This window comes from Hyla sarda, chromosome 11 (assembly GCF_029499605.1).
Source record: "Hyla sarda isolate aHylSar1 chromosome 11, aHylSar1.hap1, whole genome shotgun sequence".
NCBI classification, from domain to species: Eukaryota; Metazoa; Chordata; class Amphibia; order Anura; family Hylidae; genus Hyla; species Hyla sarda.
Genome location: NC_079199.1, coordinates 82,023,398 through 82,043,315, shown reverse-complemented (window position 1 = coordinate 82,043,315; position 19,918 = coordinate 82,023,398). Strand labels below are relative to the sequence as shown.

The following is a 19,918-nucleotide window of genomic DNA, read 5'->3' as shown; positions in this document are numbered from 1 at the left end:
TTCAATGCAAAGGAGGAGCGTATAATTATTAAAAGGGTATTTTTGGAGATGGACAGGCAGGCTGTAGGGGAGGAGGTAGGCCTGTATTTTGAACGTAAAAACTCAAATGGGTTTTTGGGTTCAAAATGTGTATTTTTCACTAATGCTGCTATCCTTTTATAAACCATAATTTTTGGGCCAGGTAGTCTAATTACTTGGCGACATTATAACAGTATGAGTGCATGGTTTGGGAAAATAGATGCAGAAGGACAAATGGATGAAAGGATGGCCGCATCTGGCAACTTTACTGTTTGCTTTTTTTCAATGCAAAGGAGAGGCGTATAATTATTAAAAATCGTATTTTTGGAGATGGACAGGCAGGCTGTAGGGGAGGAGGTAGGCCTGTATTTTGAACTTAAAAACTCAAATGGGTTTTTGGGTTCAAAATGTGTTTTTTTCACTAATGCTGCTATCCTTTTATAATTCATAATGTTTGGGCCAGGTAGTCTAATTACTTGGCGACATAATAACAGTATGAGTGCATGGTTTGGGAAAATAGATGCAGAAGGACAAATGGATGAAAGGATGGCCGCATCTGGCAACTTTACTGTTTGCTTTTTTTCAATGCAAAGGAGGGGCGTATAATTATTAAAAAGGGTATTTTTGGAGATGGACAGGCAGGCTGTAGGGGAGGAGGTAGGCCTGTATTTTGAACTTAAAAACTCAAATGGGTTTTTGGGTTCAAAATGTGTATTTTTCACTAATGCTGCTATCCTTTTATAATCCATAATTTTTGGGCAAGGTAGTCTAATTACTTGGCGACATAATAACAGTATGAGTGCATGGTTTGGGAAAATAGATGCAGAAGGACAAATGGATGAAAGGATGGCCGCATCTGGCAACTTTACTGTTTGCTTTTTTTCAATGCAAAGGAGGAGCGTATAATTATTAAAAGGCTATTTTTGGAGATGGACAGGCAGGCTGTTTGGGAGGAGGTAGGCCTGTATTTTGAACTTAAAAACTCAAATGGGTTTTTGGGTTCAAAATGTGTATTTTTCCCTTATGCTGCTATCCTTTTATAATCCATAATTTTGGGGCCAGGTTGTCCGATAACTTGGCAAAGTGAAAACAGTATGAGTGTATGATGGTTTGGGAACATAGGTGTAGAAAATATAACCAATACCCTATTTAAAATTTACCTTTTATTATATCTTATTAAAATATTACAATTTTTAAATCTCCAGCGATCTGCTGTATATATAGATAATTAATGATGCTCACATAAACCTGATAACCATATGTGTCAGAGGTATGTATACTTGGACAATAATATATATATAAATCACCAATACAATAAAGCAATAACGTTGGATGGCACTTACGTATTGTGGATTATGCTTTCTTTTCAGTCCTATGGGGGGAGACTGTCATAGGGTAAGATAAAGTTAGAATATTGCTCTGATGTATTCAATATTGATGATGTAATCTAACTGACACTCCTATTACAACAGATCCTCACCCTACCTAACAGCGGGGGAGGCGCCCCCACTTCAACCGTTGACTCTCCACTCCCTATAGCTGACTATAACCATAGTATACATGCATGACAATACAAAGCATACCTTTAATGTATATAATGATGCATCATTATACAGCACATCTATGTGTACAAAAAGTGATAAATAATAAATAAATAAATAAATCCTTCACCAAATCATGAGATAATGGAACAAAAATAAATGAAGGATAAAATGTAAACCTTTAGAGTACCTCTACGCGTTTCCCCCCGGCAATAAGCTAGTACCCGGGGTTCCTCAGGAGGTTTTTACCAAAAAAGGTACTGTGCAGGAGCAAGTGGAGACAATGTCACAAAAAATCATTGACCCACAAGTATTTTCTGCACAGGGAGGCATGCATACAATCAAACTGCATGCCACACTATATTCAGCCATTATGCCCATATTTATAGTAAGGATGATAACTCACATTGTGTTCACGTGTGATGCTGGCCAGCGTCTCCATGTGAGGCTCCAAACAACAATCGTCACTTCCGGGTATCAGCCGGAAGTGACGTAAATGATCCGTCGAGTGGGGCACATAGAAATGTCTCTATACGGGCAAAATTAATCAAATATGACTAATACCCCTAGTGAAAAGGACATATGGTACACTCGGTGTTCTTAATAGTGAGTTATACCAATTTTTGAAATTATATTTCATAGATGGAAACCGGAAATGACGGATGCGTTCCACCGGTTCTTGTTAGGTGGAACGCAACTCATCTCGTATCCTCCTGACCATGAATATGACGAGTGCGTTCCACCGGTTCTCTCCAGGTGGAGCGCAACTCGTCCACCTCATTTATAATTATAGATGTGTCCAGTGCGTCCCACCTAGACAGCAACTGGAACGCATACATGATGATACATCTATAAATTGGTTAGATCACATAAAAATTGTTATTACACAGAATATATTTAGTTTTGATTAAATATGGAGATAACATTTCCAAGAAATTGGGCAGACTGTTTTTTATATATATTATGTATATTACCATAGACAATGTTTAGGCTGGACAGAAGTTATAGAACTGTAAGAACCTCTAGTACAAAAGAGGAGAGAAGGGGAAAGAAACGAAAGAGAGGAATGAAGGAGAAATAAAATTCTTCCAATATTCTCTAAAAATACTAATACCCCACAGTTCATGATTACAACATTCCTGGACCTTAGAACCAGGATTTTTTGGCCAGTTTTCTTTTTCCCGCGGAACATATACAAACATGTTTGTTGCTCATTTTTATCCATGTCATATAAAATGAAATGAAGTAATTTAAATAAATATTGCCAGTGTTCATTCAATAAAGCTCTGAAATGTCAATTGATCATTGAGTCCTTTAGGAAAGACGCAATCCATCCTAAAAATCCATTGTGTTTCTTTTCTCAACATGGCTCTATCCCAATCTCCACCCCTTGCATTTTTTCTTACCATCTCTATGACTTTAAAAGTAAGACACCTTGTGTCACCCTCATGATACTCCCAAGTATGACGTGCCACAGAGGTGTCCCTCCTATGTCTCACGTCACCAAGGTGTTCCCCCACTCTACGTCTCAGCTCCCTTCTTGTCTTGCCTACGTAGTTTTTGGGGCAGGGGCAGGAGATTAAATATATCAGACCAACGCTTCTACAATTGGCAAAATCTCGAATGAAATATGTTTTACCAGTTACGGCGCTGCTGAAAGTTCTACCCTGACCAATATATGGACATGCCACACAGCCGCTACATCTGAAGGTACCCGTAGGTCTTCTGTCCAACCAGGTACCCTCCGGTGCAGGACGACTATAGTGGCTATGTATAATCCGATCACCTATAGAGCGTCCTCTTCTGTAAGTCACAGAGGGTCTATGGGTCACAAAGTCTGCTACATCAGGATCAGCCAGTAGAACACCCCAGTGGCGTCTTAGCACTGTCAGTACTTTCTGGTTTTGATTGTCATAAGTACCTATCAAACGTATGATTTTTCCTTCATCCGTTTTTTGTTTAGGGGTAAGAAGAGAAACTCTATCACGGGTGCATGCATCTTTAAAAGCCTGTGTCAGGGGTGCGGATGGATATCCTCTGTCAGTAAATCTCCTTTTTAGATCCTGTGCCTGATCATAGAAATCCTCAGGATTCGAACAATTTCGACGTAATCTAAGGTACTGACCTTTTGGTATACCTATTTTTTGTTTGGTGGGATGGTAGCTGTCCCATCTTAGTAGGCTGTTAGAGGCAGTGGGTTTTCTATAGGTTTTTGTACTTAGATATCCATCTGGCCCCTTTTTTATAATAACATCCAAAAATGGAAGGCTAGTGAGACTAAATTCGCTGGTAAAGGTGAGACCGATGTTATTGATATTTAGTTCCTCCACAAACCTCTTAAAAGAAATATCCGTACCTGCCCAGAGTATCAGGATGTCATCAATATAACGCCCCCAGAAAATTATCTGGGGGTTCCACCAAAGATCTTCTTCCCCAAAAACAACGGTGTCCTCCCACCAGCCCAGGAGCAAATTTGCGTAGGTGGGGGCACAAGGGCTCCCCATCGCAGTGCCCCTGAGCTGGTGGAAGAACTTACCGTTGAATGTAAAGTAATTATGGGAAAGAATAAAATTAAGCAATGTAATAACAAAAGAACTGTGGGTTCTGAAATGATTTCCTCTACTTTGGAGAAAATGATTTACTGCATCCAGACCACTCACATGTGGAATGCTGCTGTATAATGCCTCCACATCGATCGACCCCAAAATGATGTCCGGGCCGATAGTGATCCCCTCTAACTTGTTCAGTAAATCGGTCGTATCCCTGATGTATGAGGGGAGACTAGTGACGAACTGGCGAAGAAAAGAATCCAAATAAATCCCAACATTCTGCGTGAGGGATCCCACCCCTGACACTATGGGTCTACCCTTGAGAGGGGTTAGCCCCTTGTGCACCTTGGGAAGTGCATAGAAAGTTGGAATTATTGGAGATTTAGGTAACATAAATGCCAGCTCGTCACTAGAAATCAACTTGTCATCCAGGGCTGATGTCAAGAAGTTTTCAAGTTCCTCCGGAAACAGGTCAAGAGGGAGACCACGCAAATGGAAGGGTCAAGGACGAGGGGCATCAGGGTACAATGTACCTTCCTCCTCTTCTTCCTCTTTTTTAGAGGGACAAAGGGGGGAGACCCAATACGAACTACGGACTCGTACGCAGGATCCCCCAGGGAAACAGTGATAGATACTAAACACATCATAAATCTGACTGAAAAGGTTTTTTCACATGATGAGCTACAGGTACTCGCGAAGGGTTCATCCTTTGTCCCAACAACATCGTTTGATCCGTTTATTTGGGCAAAGGATATAAACCTGTTTGCAAGAAAGCTCAGATGGAAAAAATTCTTTAAAACCCAAGAACGAGATCAGACTCGAACTTTGGGTCTGGGAGACATTGATCTATCAGAGGTCAGAATTCTAGCTGAGCTCTGGGAAGAAGGTCAGAGAAACCTGGGGGAGGGACCTTTCACATCCCTGAAACCAAAAAGTACCAGAATGCCCCCAATATCAGATACAAACTGCATTGATATTTTTGTGAGCTTAGTAATTAAAGATCTGAAAAAAATTAATTGGAGGGATGCCATCGATAATAATCTTACTCCAACAGAACGTGAGGCTCTCTCTGATATTGAACAAGATAAAAATCTTATCTTCAAAAATGCGGATAAGGGTGGGAATCTGGTAGTTATGAATCATGAACAATATCTCAAGATGGTCAATGCCCTGCTTAATGACAGATCCACATATGGGATTCTGAGAGAAGACCCAACAAGGGTTTTTTTGGAGGAACTTGAAAACTTCTTGACATCAGCCCTGGATGACAAGTTGATTTCTAGTGACGAGCTGGCATTTATGTTACCTAAATCTCCAATAATTCCAACTTTCTATGCACTTCCCAAGGTGCACAAGGGGCTAACCCCTCTCAAGGGTAGACCCATAGTGTCAGGGGTGGGATCCCTCACGCAGAATGTTGGGATTTATTTGGATTCTTTTCTTCGCCAGTTCGTCACTAGTCTCCCCTCATACATCAGGGATACGACCGATTTACTGAACAAGTTAGAGGGGATCACTATCGGCCCGGACATCATTTTGGGGTCGATCGATGTGGAGGCATTATACAGCAGCATTCCACATGTGAGTGGTCTGGATGCAGTAAATCATTTTCTCCAAAGTAGAGGAAATCATTTCAGAACCCACAGTTCTTTTGTTATTACATTGCTTAATTTTATTCTTTCCCATAATTACTTTACATTCAACGGTAAGTTCTTCCACCAGCTCAGGGGCACTGCGATGGGGAGCCCTTGTGCCCCCACCTACGCAAATTTGCTCCTGGGCTGGTGGGAGGACACCGTTGTTTTTGGGGAAGAAGATCTTTGGTGGAACCCCCAGATAATTTTCTGGGGGCGTTATATTGATGACATCCTGATACTCTGGGCAGGTACGGATATTTCTTTTAAGAGGTTTGTGGAGGAACTAAATATCAATAACATCGGTCTCACCTTTACCAGCGAATTTAGTCTCACTAGCCTTCCATTTTTGGATGTTATTATAAAAAAGGGGCCAGATGGATATCTAAGTACAAAAACCTATAGAAAACCCACTGCCTCTAACAGCCTACTAAGATGGGACAGCTACCATCCCACCAAACAAAAAATAGGTATACCAAAAGGTCAGTACCTTAGATTACGTCGAAATTGTTCGAATCCTGAGGATTTCTATGATCAGGCACAGGATCTAAAAAGGAGATTTACTGACAGAGGATATCCATCCGCACCCCTGACACAGGCTTTTAAAGATGCATGCACCCGTGATAGAGTTTCTCTTCTTACCCCTAAACAAAAAACGGATGAAGGAAAAATCATACGTTTGATAGGTACTTATGACAATCAAAACCAGAAAGTACTGACAGTGCTAAGACGCCACTGGGGTGTTCTACTGGCTGATCCTGATGTAGCAGACTTTGTGACCCATAGACCCTCTGTGACTTACAGAAGAGGACGCTCTATAGGTGATCGGATTATACATAGCCACTATAGTCGTCCTGCACCGGAGGGTACCTGGTTGGACAGAAGACCTACGGGTACCTTCAGATGTAGCGGCTGTGTGGCATGTCCATATATTGGTCAGGGTAGAACTTTCAGCAGCGCCGTAACTGGTAAAACATATTTCATTCGAGATTTTGCCAATTGTAGAAGCGTTGGTCTGATATATTTAATCTCCTGCCCCTGCCCCAAAAACTACGTAGGCAAGACAAGAAGGGAGCTGAGACGTAGAGTGGGGGAACACCTTGGTGACGTGAGACATAGGAGGGACACCTCTGTGGCACGTCATACTTGGGAGTATCATGAGGGTGACACAAGGTGTCTTACTTTTAAAGTCATAGAGATGGTAAGAAAAAATGCAAGGGGTGGAGATTGGGATAGAGCCATGTTGAGAAAAGAAACACAATGGATTTTTAGGATGGATTGCGTCTTTCCTAAAGGACTCAATGATCAATTGACATTTCAGAGCTTTATTGAATGAACACTGGCAATATTTATTTAAATTACTTCATTTCATTTTATATGACATGGATAAAAATGAGCAACAAACATGTTTGTATATGTTCCGCGGGAAAAAGAAAACTGGCCAAAAAATCCTGGTTCTAAGGTCCAGGAATGTTGTAATCATGAACTGTGGGGTATTAGTATTTTTAGAGAATATTGGAAGAATTTTATTTCTCCTTCATTCCTCTCTTTCGTTTCTTTCCCCTTCTCTCCTCTTTTGTACTAGAGGTTCTTACAGTTCTATAACTTCTGTCCAGCCTAAACATTGTCTATGGTAATATACATAATATATATAAAAAACAGTCTGCCCAATTTCTTGGAAATGTTATCTCCATATTTAATCAAAACTAAATATATTCTGTGTAATAACAATTTTTATGTGATCTAACCAATTTATAGATGTATCATCATGTATGCGTTCCAGTTGCTGTCTAGGTGGGACGCACTGGACACATCTATAATTATAAATGAGGTGGACGAGTTGCGCTCCACCTGGAGAGAACCGGTGGAACGCACTCGTCATATTCATGGTCAGGAGGATACGAGATGAGTTGCGTTCCACCTAACAAGAACCGGTGGAACGCATCCGTCATTTCCGGTTTCCATCTATGAAATATAATTTCAAAAATTGGTATAACTCACTATTAAGAACACCGAGTGTACCATATGTCCTTTTCACTAGGGGTATTAGTCATATTTGATTAATTTTGCCCGTATAGAGACATTTCTATGTGCCCCACTCGACGGATCATTTACGTCACTTCCGGCTGATACCCGGAAGTGACGATTGTTGTTTGGAGCCTCACATGGAGACGCTGGCCAGCATCACACGTGAACACAATGTGAGTTATCATCCTTACTATAAATATGGGCATAATGGCTGAATATAGTGTGGCATGCAGTTTGATTGTATGCATGCCTCCCTGTGCAGAAAATACTTGTGGGTCAATGATTTTTTGTGACATTGTCTCCACTTGCTCCTGCACAGTACCTTTTTTGGTAAAAACCTCCTGAGGAACCCCGGGTACTAGCTTATTGCCGGGGGGAAACGCGTAGAGGTACTCTAAAGGTTTACATTTTATCCTTCATTTATTTTTGTTCCATTATCTCATGATTTGGTGAAGGATTTATTTATTTATTTATTATTTATCACTTTTTGTACACATAGATGTGCTGTATAATGATGCATCATTATATACATTAAAGGTATGCTTTGTATTGTCATGCATGTATACTATGGTTATAGTCAGCTATAGGGAGTGGAGAGTCAACGGTTGAAGTGGGGGCGCCTCCCCCGCTGTTAGGTAGGGTGAGGATCTGTTGTAATAGGAGTGTCAGTTAGATTACATCATCAATATTGAATACATCAGAGCAATATTCTAACTTTATCTTACCCTATGACAGTCTCCCCCTATAGGACTGAAAAGAAAGCATAATCCACAATACGTAAGTGCCATCCAACGTTATTGCTTTATTGTATTGGTGATTTATATATATATTATTGTCCAAGTATACATACCTCTGACACATATGGTTATCAGGTTTATGTGAGCATCATTAATTATCTATATATACAGCAGATCGCTGGAGATTTAAAAATTGTAATATTTTAATAAGATATAATAAAAGGTAAATTTTAAATAGGGTATTGGTTATATTTAGTAAGTTATTTCTACACATGCCCACTCTATATGGTAATTTATTTGTAAAAACATAGGTGTAGAAGCACAAATCGATGGAAGGATAGCAGCATATGGCAACTTAACTGTTTGTTTTTCCAAAGCAAATGAAGAGTGCATAATTATTAAAAAAGGTATTTTTGGAGATGGACAGGCAGGCTGATGGGGAGGAGGTAGGCCTGTATTTTGAACTTAAAAACTCAAATGGGTTTTTGGGTTCAAAATATGTATTTTTCCCTTATGCTGCTATCCTTTTATAATCCATAATTTTTGGGCCAGGTAGTCTAATTACTTGGCGACATAATAACAGTATGAGTGCATGGTTTGGGAAAATAGATGCAGAAGGACAAATGGATGAAAGGATGGCCGCATCTGGCACCTTTACTGTTTGCTTTTTTTCAATGCAAAGGAGGAGCGTATAATTATTAAAAAGGGTATTTTTGGAGATGGACAGGCAGGCTGTAGGGGAGGAGGTAGAAAGAAAGAAAGAAGGGGCAGCGGCACCCATTACCGGCGCCGCTTCCCTGTTGCCTCCCCCATCCCCGGTTGTATAATTACCTGTTGCTGGGGTCGGGTCAGCGCTGCTTCAGGACTCCGGGGTGCATCCCTTGCGTCGTTGCTATGCGCGGCGCAATGACGAGTGACATCACTCGTCATTGCGTCTCGCAACGCATAGCAATGATGTAGGGGACGCACACCGAAGGCCTGAAGCAGCGCGGACCCGACCCCGGCAACAGTTAATTATACAACTAGGGATGGGGGAGGCAACGGGGCAGCGGCGACGGCAATGGGTGCCGCTGCCCCTTATCTCCCCCTGGCTATCGGTGCAGCTGCCCCATTGCCGACACCGCTTCTCTCCCCCTGGCTATCGGCGCTGGCAATGGGACAGCGGCACCGATAGCCAGGGGGAGAGAAGGGGCAGCGGCGCCGATAGCAGGGGGAGAGAAGAGGCGGTAGCAGGGCTCTAGACCCCAGGAAAGGCAGGGGGAGAGAAGCAGGCAGCGACGGCCTCTCTCCCCCTGCCTTTCCTGGGGGCTCTGTGGGGTGAGAAGCAGTGTATCGGGGTATACACATGCACACACACGCACCCTCATTTTATGAAGGATATTTGGGTAAAAAAATTATTTTACCCAAATATCCTTGATAAAATGAGGGTGTGTGTTATAGGCGGATGCGTGGTACACCCCGATAAATACGGTAATGTTCCCTTATGCTGCTACCCTTTTATAATCCATAATTTTTGGGCCAGGTAGTCTAATTACTTGGCGACATAATAACAGTATGAGTGCATGGTTTGGGAAAATAGATGCAGAAGGACAAATGGATGAAACGATGGCCGCATCTGGCAACTTTACTGTTTGCTTTTTTTCAATGCAAAGGAGGAGCGTATAATTATTAAAAAGGGTATTTTTGGAGATGGACAGGCAGGCTGAAGGGGAGGAGGTAGGCCTGTATTTTGAACTTAAAAATTCAAATGGGTTTTTGGGTTCAAAATGTGTATTTTTCACTAATGCTGCTATCCTTTTATAATCCATAATTTTTGGGCCTGGTAGTCTAATTACTTGGCGGCATAATAACAGTATGAGTACATGGTTTGGGAAAATAGATGTAGAAGGGCAAATGGATGAAAGGATGGCCACATCTGGCAACTTTTTTTGTTTGCTTTTTTTCAATGCAAAGGAGGAGCGTATAATTATTAAAAAGGGTATTTTTGGAGATGGACAGGCAGGCTGTAGGGGAGGAGGTAGGCCTGTATAGATGGATGCAACAATCTCCTGTTACTTCTATGAAGGCCATAATAGACGACATCACCAACCAGCTCCATAGTCACATACACAGCAAAGGTGAGATGTTGTTTACACCTAGTGATGTCAGTGGTATTGAGTGACATCACAGCACAGTGCTAAGGCTCCTGGGCCTGGACACAGCAGCGGCTGCAATATCTCAACGGAGAATACGTTTATATATATGTGTGTGTGTGTGCGTATATATATATATATATATATATATATATATATATATATATATATATATATTTCTCCGCCGAAATCACTTCTAAACCCATTTCCACCTTTTTTTCCCTTCTCTTCCTCTTACTTTTTTTTCATGTTTTTTCACGTTTTTCTCCTTTTCGCCTCTTTTCTCGGCGTATTATTCTTCTTTTTCTTCTTTTTTTTTCGTCTAATGCATACCCTATCAGTGCAGCAATGCTTATTCAATACCGCCAGCAGATGGAGATACTGGGGGATAATTTTCTAAGGATTTATACTGATTTTTCCTGTCTGAATTTGTCGCACAGAAAGTTGCAGGCCAAATATGTGTGACATTTCTGCGACTTTAGCTTCTAGAGCATTTTTACAACATTATACATAGGTGCTGAATACATAAAAAGCGACTGTTCAGCGACAGACAAGTCGCATCAGCTGAAAGTAGGCCAGAATGTCAGTCCATGTTGGAGCAGGTTTAGATACAGTCTAAAGCATAGATCTCAAAGTCTGTGCACAGAATTTAGCAAGGGCCTCGCACCTTCTGATGCATTAGGTAGGTGCACAATAGCATAGCCTAACCCTCTGTACTTTGGTCTATATTGATGCGGGACATAGACAGCCAGCTGATGACCAATCCATTAGTGCAATGGATGGCTGGAAGCATTTGTCTTTGCCTTTGCAATACCACAGAAGCAATGCATGGTCAATGTACAGCAATGACACACCTGTGTGAACAGCCAGGAGACCCCCCATGTTATGTCAATTAGGAACATTCAGCACCCACCCGCTTTAAGGCAGCTGCCTATCATGTCATGCCCTACCTGCACAGGTGTGCTGGCTGCTCAGATGATCCAATTAAGGAGGCCATTTAGTCAGCAGCAGCAGAAGTCCTGTGCCTGGACGCTCCAACAGCGGCCAGACACAAGCAGCAGCAGCACCTTTTGTTTTTTGGCTGCAGCAGCAGCAAGGCCCACAGGGCTGGCTAGCTGGCTAGCCAGCAAGCAGGTAGCAATGAAAGTAGGAATCTTTCTTTTTAACCCTGTAAGGGGGTGGTGCACTGTACCCGAAGATACTGCCATATCGGGTCAATGCATAGGGCGACGGAAGCAAGCTTCGAAATCGGCCCCCGTTCTCAAAAATCCATTTAATATATGGTCCCCAGATAGGGGACGTATCAGATATTAAACTGATAAGAACAGATTTTTTTGATTGAAAGAGCTTTATTTTCCGTTCAGTCATTACAAGTCGTACAATAAATTACAGTCACACAAAGCATGATAGTACAATACACAGCAAAGGTTCCCTAAGCTATACATCGCACACCATGCTACTCTAACATTCAGCTCAATCCTGCAATAGAAAGGCACAAGAGATCAAACAAAAACCAAATAATACAATCTGTGATCGGGGTAGGGGTGTGGGCGACTATGTGGGGGTAGGGAGGGGGCGGATCACAGGGCCAAACTGTTGGGCTGTATCTTCAGGGAGACATGGGAGAAGTAGAGGGGTCTTCACTCCTCTTCTTCCTCATCAACGGACGAGCTGTTCAAGATGGAATAGTCTCTAAGCAGGTTCTTGATGAACCTGCGGCAGTCCCGGACGGACATGTTTTCCCTGTTGATCACGAGGCGGTTCCTGGCAAGCCACACTGCGTCCTTAAAACAGTTCATAAGGCGCCAGGCCTCCTGGATGGCCTCCACGTCGTGGGTCCCAGGGAACAGGCCGTAAAGCACCGAATGGTACGATAGGCAGCTCCTGGGCACTGAGTCTCTGAGTTCATGTTCTAGGGCGTCCAACAGACCCTGTGCAAAGGGGCACTGCCAAAACACATGGAAAGATGTTTCCTCCACATAGGGGCAACTAGGGCAGTACCGGGTCTTGCACAGGTTGCGGGCATGCATGAATGACCTGAGAGAGAGACCTCCCATGAAGGCCATCCACGACAAGTCCTTGTGTCCATTGGTAAGCCGCTTTGAGGCCACATTGTTCCAAACTGTCTCTGCAGTGGCTGCGGGGAGTCCCGGAACCAGCTCGGTCAAGTCCTTAGCTCGGATGAGCTTGTGGATTGTCTTCGGCTTCCATAGGTCGGGTTTCAGTCCTTCCAGCTGGTGCTCCCTCACAAACCGGACAACATCCCCATAGAACCAGGGAGTGTTCCAGTTGTAAGGGATGGAGCTGTCCCACTTGTCCCAGCCCAGCTGTCTCCAGAGGGGCATGAGAAGCAAGCGAGACATGGACCTGCCCGCTGAGCCAGTCTTTTCAACAAGAGTCCGCTGCACCGTGACACATGCAAAGGAGGCCCTCAGCAGAGCGGGGATGTCGGGTATTCCCTTCCCACCCTTGCGGGGTTCCTTGTACATCACGGTCCTCTTGACTCTGTCCATTTTGCCCCAGACAAAGCCAAACACTGTCCGGGTGATGGCCTTGCAAACGGTGGTATGGGGAGGCCAGGCCTGTGCGGTATATTGGAGCACAGGCAAAACTTCACTCCGCAGGACAAGTGCCTTGCCTTCCATCGTGAGCTTTCTGGAGCTCCACAGTCCGATCTTCGAGTTTATCCTTCCTAGTCGGTCTTGCCAAGACTTAAGGGCCGCTCCTTCCTTCCCGAACCAGACTCCAAGAATTTGAATGAAGTCCGGCTTAACAGTAAAGGGGAAGGGGGCGGAAGAAGCCAGGTGCCATTCCCCGAAGAGCATGGCCTCCGACTTCCCGCAGTTGACTTTTGCCCCCGAAGCTCTGCCGAAGTCCTCGCAGGTCTGGACGAGTGCAGTCACCGAACGCTGGTCAGCGCAGAAGACGATCACGTCGTCCATGTAGAGCGAGCACTTGACCTCGTGGCGATCTGGTCCTGGTGCGGTGATCCCTCTGATCTCTCCATTCTGCCGGATAGTCTCAGCGAAGAGCTCTATAACACAAACAAAAAGGAGAGGTGAAAGAGGGCAGCCTTGTCTAACCCCTGAAAGAATAGAAAAGGGGTCAGTCTTCCAGCTGTTCACCAACACCGTGCTGTAAATGTCAAAATACATAACGTTAACAAAAGAGCAAAACATCTTCCCCAGACCCAGCCTGCGCAAAACCCTGTCCATGAATGCGTGGGAGACACGGTCGAACGCCTTCTCCTGATCTAAGCTGACCAGGGCGGCGTGGCCCCCGCGGTCCTGGATGTAATGGACCGTGTCTCTCACAAGGGCAAGGCTGTCAGCAATCCTGCGGCCAGGAATGCTGCAGGTCTGGTCCGGATGGACGATCTGCCCCATGACAGGTTTCAGCCTGTTGGCCAGCACCTTGGCGAGGATCTTGTAGTCCACGTTCAGGAGAGAGATGGGACGCCAGTTTTTCAGGTCACATCTCTCCCCCTTCCGCTTATACAAGATCGTGATCATCCCTTCCCTCAACGACGGAGGCATTCTGCCCCCCACCACCATCTCCTCGTACACCTCCAACAGGTCCGGACAGATCAGGTCACCCAGCGCTACGTAGAGCTCGGCCGGGAGACCGTCACTGCCCGGGGTCCTGCCGGGCTTAAAGGATTTAGCGGCAGAGAGCAGCTCCCCCACCGTCAAGGGATCGTCCATAGCAGCCGCACCTGCGGGATCAACAACGTTAGTGACACCTGACAGGAACCTCTCGGCGGCTTCGGGGTCGGATGACTTGGGGGCGTAGAGGTTGCTGTAGAAGTCGTGGACGACCCCCATCACTTCCTCCTTGCCGCTCCTCATGTGTCCGGTCTCATCTCGTAGCTCAGTCAGGGGCGTGTGGCCGGCATGGAGCTTCCTGAAAAAGAAAGTTACATTTCTCACCCTTCTCCAGGTTCTCCACCTTGGAACGAAAGACGATTTGCTTGGATTCCTCCTCAAAGTGCCTTTTCAAGCTCTTTTTGGTCTCCTCCAGCTCCTCCCTGACGTCCCAGCCACACTGGAGCAGGTCCTGCAGGGACCGCAGCTCGCGCTGCAGTTTCCTGAAGTCCCACTTCTTCGCACACGCCTGTTGTCTGCCTTTTGCCTGAAAAACAACGGAATTCGACTAACATATTCCCACCAATCGCTGATGCACTTGAACAGACATTTGTCATTTCGCCATACAAGGTACGCATCCCTAAGTTCCTCCATGACCTCCCTCTGCTCCAACAGGGCACAATTCAACTTCCAGGAGTGGGGCGGGGGGCAGGAGAGAGTGCCCGGGCAGGGGAGGACGGGGCAGGAGGGGCAGGGGTGGGACGGGATGGGGCGGGGGGGGCAGGGGAGGGACGGGACGGGACGGGGCAGGGGTGGTGGCTTTCGCCTTCTTACCCTCCTTGGTCGGCTTGGCCATCCGTGGTGCTGGCTCCGGAGCTGGGGCTGGCTTTGGTGCTCTCGCTGCCACAGATGCCCATGTTCTCTCCCTCTGGGGGCAGTCCTTGTAGCTGTGGGCTGCCAGTCCGCCAAGGTTGCAGGTCTTGCTCTTGGGGCAGTCCTTGGTCGTGTGACCTGTCACACGGCAATACCTGCAGGCATCCTCCGTACAGTCCTTGCCCTCGTGGCCCATCTTGCCACATCTCCTGCAGGTCTGCGGCATGTCCGGGTAGAAGATAAGTCCTGTGGAGTTGCCCAAGGAAAATGTCGTTGGCAGGTGCTGTAGTCCGTCTGGAGAAGCAGGGTTCTTGTTGAGTCTGACGACCACAGACCACTTGCAGGTCCAGTATCCGAGTGAGTTCAGGATGCGGGTGGGCTCCCTCACCACGGTGCAGAAGCGCTTCAGGAAGGTCGAGATGTCCGTGCCTGGGGTGTGTGGGTTCCGCATTGAGACCGTCACCCGCCTCTCCTCTCTTTGAATAAGGCAGTTGCCCACAAAGCGAGAGAAAGGGGATTCGGGACTCGCCGCTTTCACCACCTCCCAGTATCTTCTACAGGTCCCAATGGTGGCAAAGGTGATGTAGAAGATTCCCGAAAAGAAGGTTGCTATTCCCAGGGTGTCAGCCGTGGGGAAGCCTTGATCCGCCAGCATCTTCTTGCAGAACACGTCGTGGGACATGTCCGGCACCCTTCCGTCCACGGGCTTGAGCTTCAAGGCAACAGTCTGCCTCATCCAGGGCTCCAGGATTGGAGCTTCCAGGTTGGGAATTCTGCCGCCCTTCTGCTTTGCCATGGTGGAGGTTGAAGCTTGCTGTGGTTGGGGCTGGACCTCCAGGCCTTGCCCTGCAGCCTCCTGGGTGGACTTGCTGGTTGAGGCCATGGCTTCTTCCAGCAGGCTCTTTTCCGCTTCCTTGTGGAGAGAGGCTTCGCAAAGTCTTCTTTCCCGGGTGGGAGGAGCTATGCAGATCCGTTCCCGGTGGGAGGAGCTATGCAAATCCTTCTCCAGAGGCAGCGAGTTTCTTCAAAAAGATTCTGCGCCGCCTTCGTCTTCGCCGCTGTTCCGGAATTCACCGCCGATTCCCTTCTTCCAGGTTCTTCGTCGGCTTCTTCCGGAGCTGCAGTCTTCAAGATCTTCTCCTTCTTCAGATGTTCCGAGGCAGGCAGGAGACAATCTTCAGGTGGTATGCTCTAGAGGAATGCGGTTCTAGTAAGAACGAAAAGTACTGCAATCGTACTACGCAAAATCTCTACCACAATGCTTGGAGTTCTTCAGACCGTAGCGATCATGGTATCTCCCCTGCCAGGTACTACACTTGATCTTAGCCAAAAGGCCGAGAAGCGATAACCGTGAAAGGGGCGGGCCCAACAAGGTCCCCTTCATGGGCACTATCACTGCTTGCTGGAAGGGAGGCTGCCAGACAATTTCCCATGCACACTCTGGGCTGGGGGGCAGTCAACCACCAGTACACACAGCAGAACCTAAACCCATACCATTATTGCTAAGCAGCAAGACAGGGGCCCATTGCACTCCCACGGGGCCTTTTTAAATGCAATCCATAACCCGGATTTGCCAGGAACCCTTCTTACTCCTCCTACTTGCATGTGACACTGGGCTTAGGATCTGCATAGGAAACACACACACAAGCACACACCTACCTTTGTTGCCTGCAGATGCCTCCTTGGCTGTCCCCAAACGGTATCAAACCAACACCCATGGGAAGCTGTAAGCATAGAGGACATGCCTGCACCCTATTGGACTTACTTGTGTGGGTTAAATCCGGGTTATTTGACAACCTATGGCGTTGATTGTTCTGCTCAGGCAGAGCAGTGCTGATGTTCCTCATAAAGCTGTCGCTGCTGTGAAGGTTCTAGGCGACATCACAATCCCTATGGTTACATACACAACAAAGCTGGGTTGTTGTTGTTTACACTCTGCAAGGCCTGTGGAAGTGAGTGACATCATAGCACTGTAGTTCTAAGGGTTCTAGATGGATGCAACAATCTCCTGTTGCTTCTATGAAGGCCATAATAGACGACATCACCAACCAGCTCCATAGTCACATACACAGCAAAGGTGAGATGTTGTTTACACCTAGTGATGTCAGTGGTATTGAGTGACATCACAGCACAGTGCTAAGGCTCCTGGGCCTGGACACAGCAGCGGCTGCAATATCTCAACGGAGAATACGTTTATATATATATATATATGTGTGTGTGTGCGTATATATATATATATATATATATATATATATATATATATATATATATATATTTCTCCGCCGAAATGACTTTTAAACCCAATTCCACCTTTTTTTCCCTTTTCTTACTTTTTTTTCAAGTTTTTTCACGTTTTTCTCCTTTTTGCCTCTTTTCTCAGCGTATTATTCTTCTTTTTCTTCTTTTTTTTCGTCTAATGCATACCCTATCAGTGCAGCAATGCTTATTCAATACCGCCAGCAGATGGAGACACTGGGGGATAATTTTCTAAGGATTTATACTGATTTTTCCTGTCTGAATTTGTCGCACAGAAAGTTGCTGTTACGCCGAGCGCTCCGGGTTCCCGCTCCTCCCCGGAGCGCTCGCTTCTCCCCCTCCGCTGCAGCGCTCCGGTCACGTCCTCTGACCCGGGGCGCTGCGATCCTGCTGCCAGCCGGGATGCGATTCGCGATGCGGGTAGCGCCCGCTCGCGATGCGCACCCCGGCTCCCCTACCTGACTCGCTCCCCGTCTGTTCTGTCCCGGCGCGCGCGGCCCCGCTCCCTAGGGCGCGCGCGCGCCGGGTCTCTGCGATTTAAAGGGCCACTGCGCCGCTGATTGGCGCAGTGGTTCCAATTAGGGTTATCACCTGTGCACTTCCCTATATTACCTCACTTCCCTTGCACTCCCTTGCCGGATCTTGTTGCCTTAGTGCCAGTGAAAGCGTTCCTTGTGTGTCCCTTGCCAGTGTTTCCAGACCTTCTGCCGTTGCCCCTGACTACGATCCTTGCTGCCTGCCCCGACCTTCTGCTACGTCCGACCTTGCTTCTGCCTACTCCCTTGTACCGCGCCTATCTTCAGCAGCCAGAGAGGTGAGCCGTTGCTAGTGGATACGACCTGGTCACTACCGCCGCAGCAAGACCATCCCGCTTTGCGGCGGGCTCTGGTGAAAACCAGTAGTGGCTTAGAACCGGTCCACTAGCACGGTCCACGCCAATCCCTCTCTGGCACAGAGGGTCCACTACCTGCCAGCCGGCATCGTGACAGTAGATCCGGCCATGGATCCCGCTGAAGTTCCTCTGCCAGTTGTCGCTGACCTCACCACGGTGGTCGCCCAGCAGTCACAACAGATTGCGCAACAAGGCCAACAGCTGTCTCAACTGACCGTTATGCTACAACAGTTGCTACCACAGCTTCAGCAGTCATCTCCTCCGCCAGCTCCTGCACCTCCTCCGCAGCGAGTGGCCGCTCCTGGGATACGCTTATCCTTGCCGGATAAATTTGATGGGGACTCTAAGTTTTGCCGTGGCTTCCTTTCCCAGTGTTCCCTGCATCTGGAGATGATGTCGGACCTGTTTCCCACTGAAAGGTCTAAGGTGGCTTTCGTAGTCAGTCTTCTGTCCGGAAAAGCCCTGTCATGGGCCACACCGCTCTGGGACCGCAATGACCCCGTCACTGCCTCTGTACACTCCTTCTTCTCGGAAATCCGAAGTGTCTTTGAGGAACCTGCCCGAGCCTCTTCTGCTGAGACTGCCCTGTTGAACCTGGTCCAGGGTAATTCTTCCGTTGGCGAGTATGCCGTACAATTCCGTACACTTGCTTCAGAATTGTCCTGGAATAATGAGGCCCTCTGCGCGACCTTCAAAAAAGGCCTATCCAGCAACATTAAAGATGTTCTGGCCGCACGAGAAATTCCTGCTAATCTACATGAACTTATTCACCTAGCCACTCGCATTGATATGCGTTTTTCTGAAAGGCGTCAGGAACTCCGTCAAGATATGGACTCTGTTCGCACGAGGCGTTTCGTCTCCTCGGCTCCTCTCTCCTCTGGTACCCTGCAATCTGTTCCTGTGCCTCCCGCCGTGGAGGCTATGCAGGTCGACCGGTCTCGCCTGACACCTCAAGAGAGGACACGACGCCGTATGGAGAACCTCTGCCTGTACTGTGCTAGTACCGAACACTTCCTGAGGGATTGTCCTATCCGTCCTCCCCGCCTGGAAAGACGTACGCTGACTCCGCACAAAGGTGAGACAGTCCTTGATGTCTACTCTGCTTCTCCACGTCTTACTGTGCCTGTGCGGATGTCTGCCTCTGCCTTCTCCTTCTCTACAGTGGCCTTCTTGGACTCTGGATCTGCAGGAAATTTTATTTTGGCCTCTCTCGTCAACAGGTTCAACATCCCAGTGACCAGTCTCGCCAGACCCCTCTACATCAATTGTGTAAATAATGAAAGATTGGACTGTGCCATACGTTTCCGCACGGAGCCCCTTCTTATGAGCATCGGATCTCATCATGAGAGGATTGAACTTTTGGTCCTCCCCAATTGCACCTCGGAGATTCTCCTTGGACTTCCCTGGCTTCAACTTCATTCCCCAACCCTGGATTGGTCCACTGGGGAGATCAAGAGTTGGGGGTCCTCTTGTTCTAAGAACTGTCTAAAACCGGTTCCCAATAACCCTTGCCGTAACTCTGTGGTTCCTCCAGTAACCGGTCTCCCTAAGGCCTATATGGACTTCGCGGATGTTTTCTGCAAAAAACAAGCTGAGACTCTACCTCCTCACAGGCCTTATGATTGCCCTATCGACCTCCTCCCGGGTACTACTCCACCCCGGGGCAGAATTTAT

The 19,918-nt window shown here is 46.7% G+C and overlaps 1 protein-coding gene and 2 pseudogenes across 4 annotated transcripts in view; 1 reads left to right on the top strand and 2 right to left on the bottom strand.

Moving 5' to 3' along the window:
* The window catches only part of LOC130295782 (uncharacterized), a 161,834-nt gene that overhangs the window by 123,695 nt on the left and 18,221 nt on the right, over positions 1-19,918 (top strand). The window lies entirely within an intron of this gene.
* On the bottom strand, positions 11,816-11,988 carry LOC130296061 (U2 spliceosomal RNA; annotated as a pseudogene).
* LOC130296088 (U2 spliceosomal RNA) lies at positions 16,296-16,442 on the bottom strand (annotated as a pseudogene).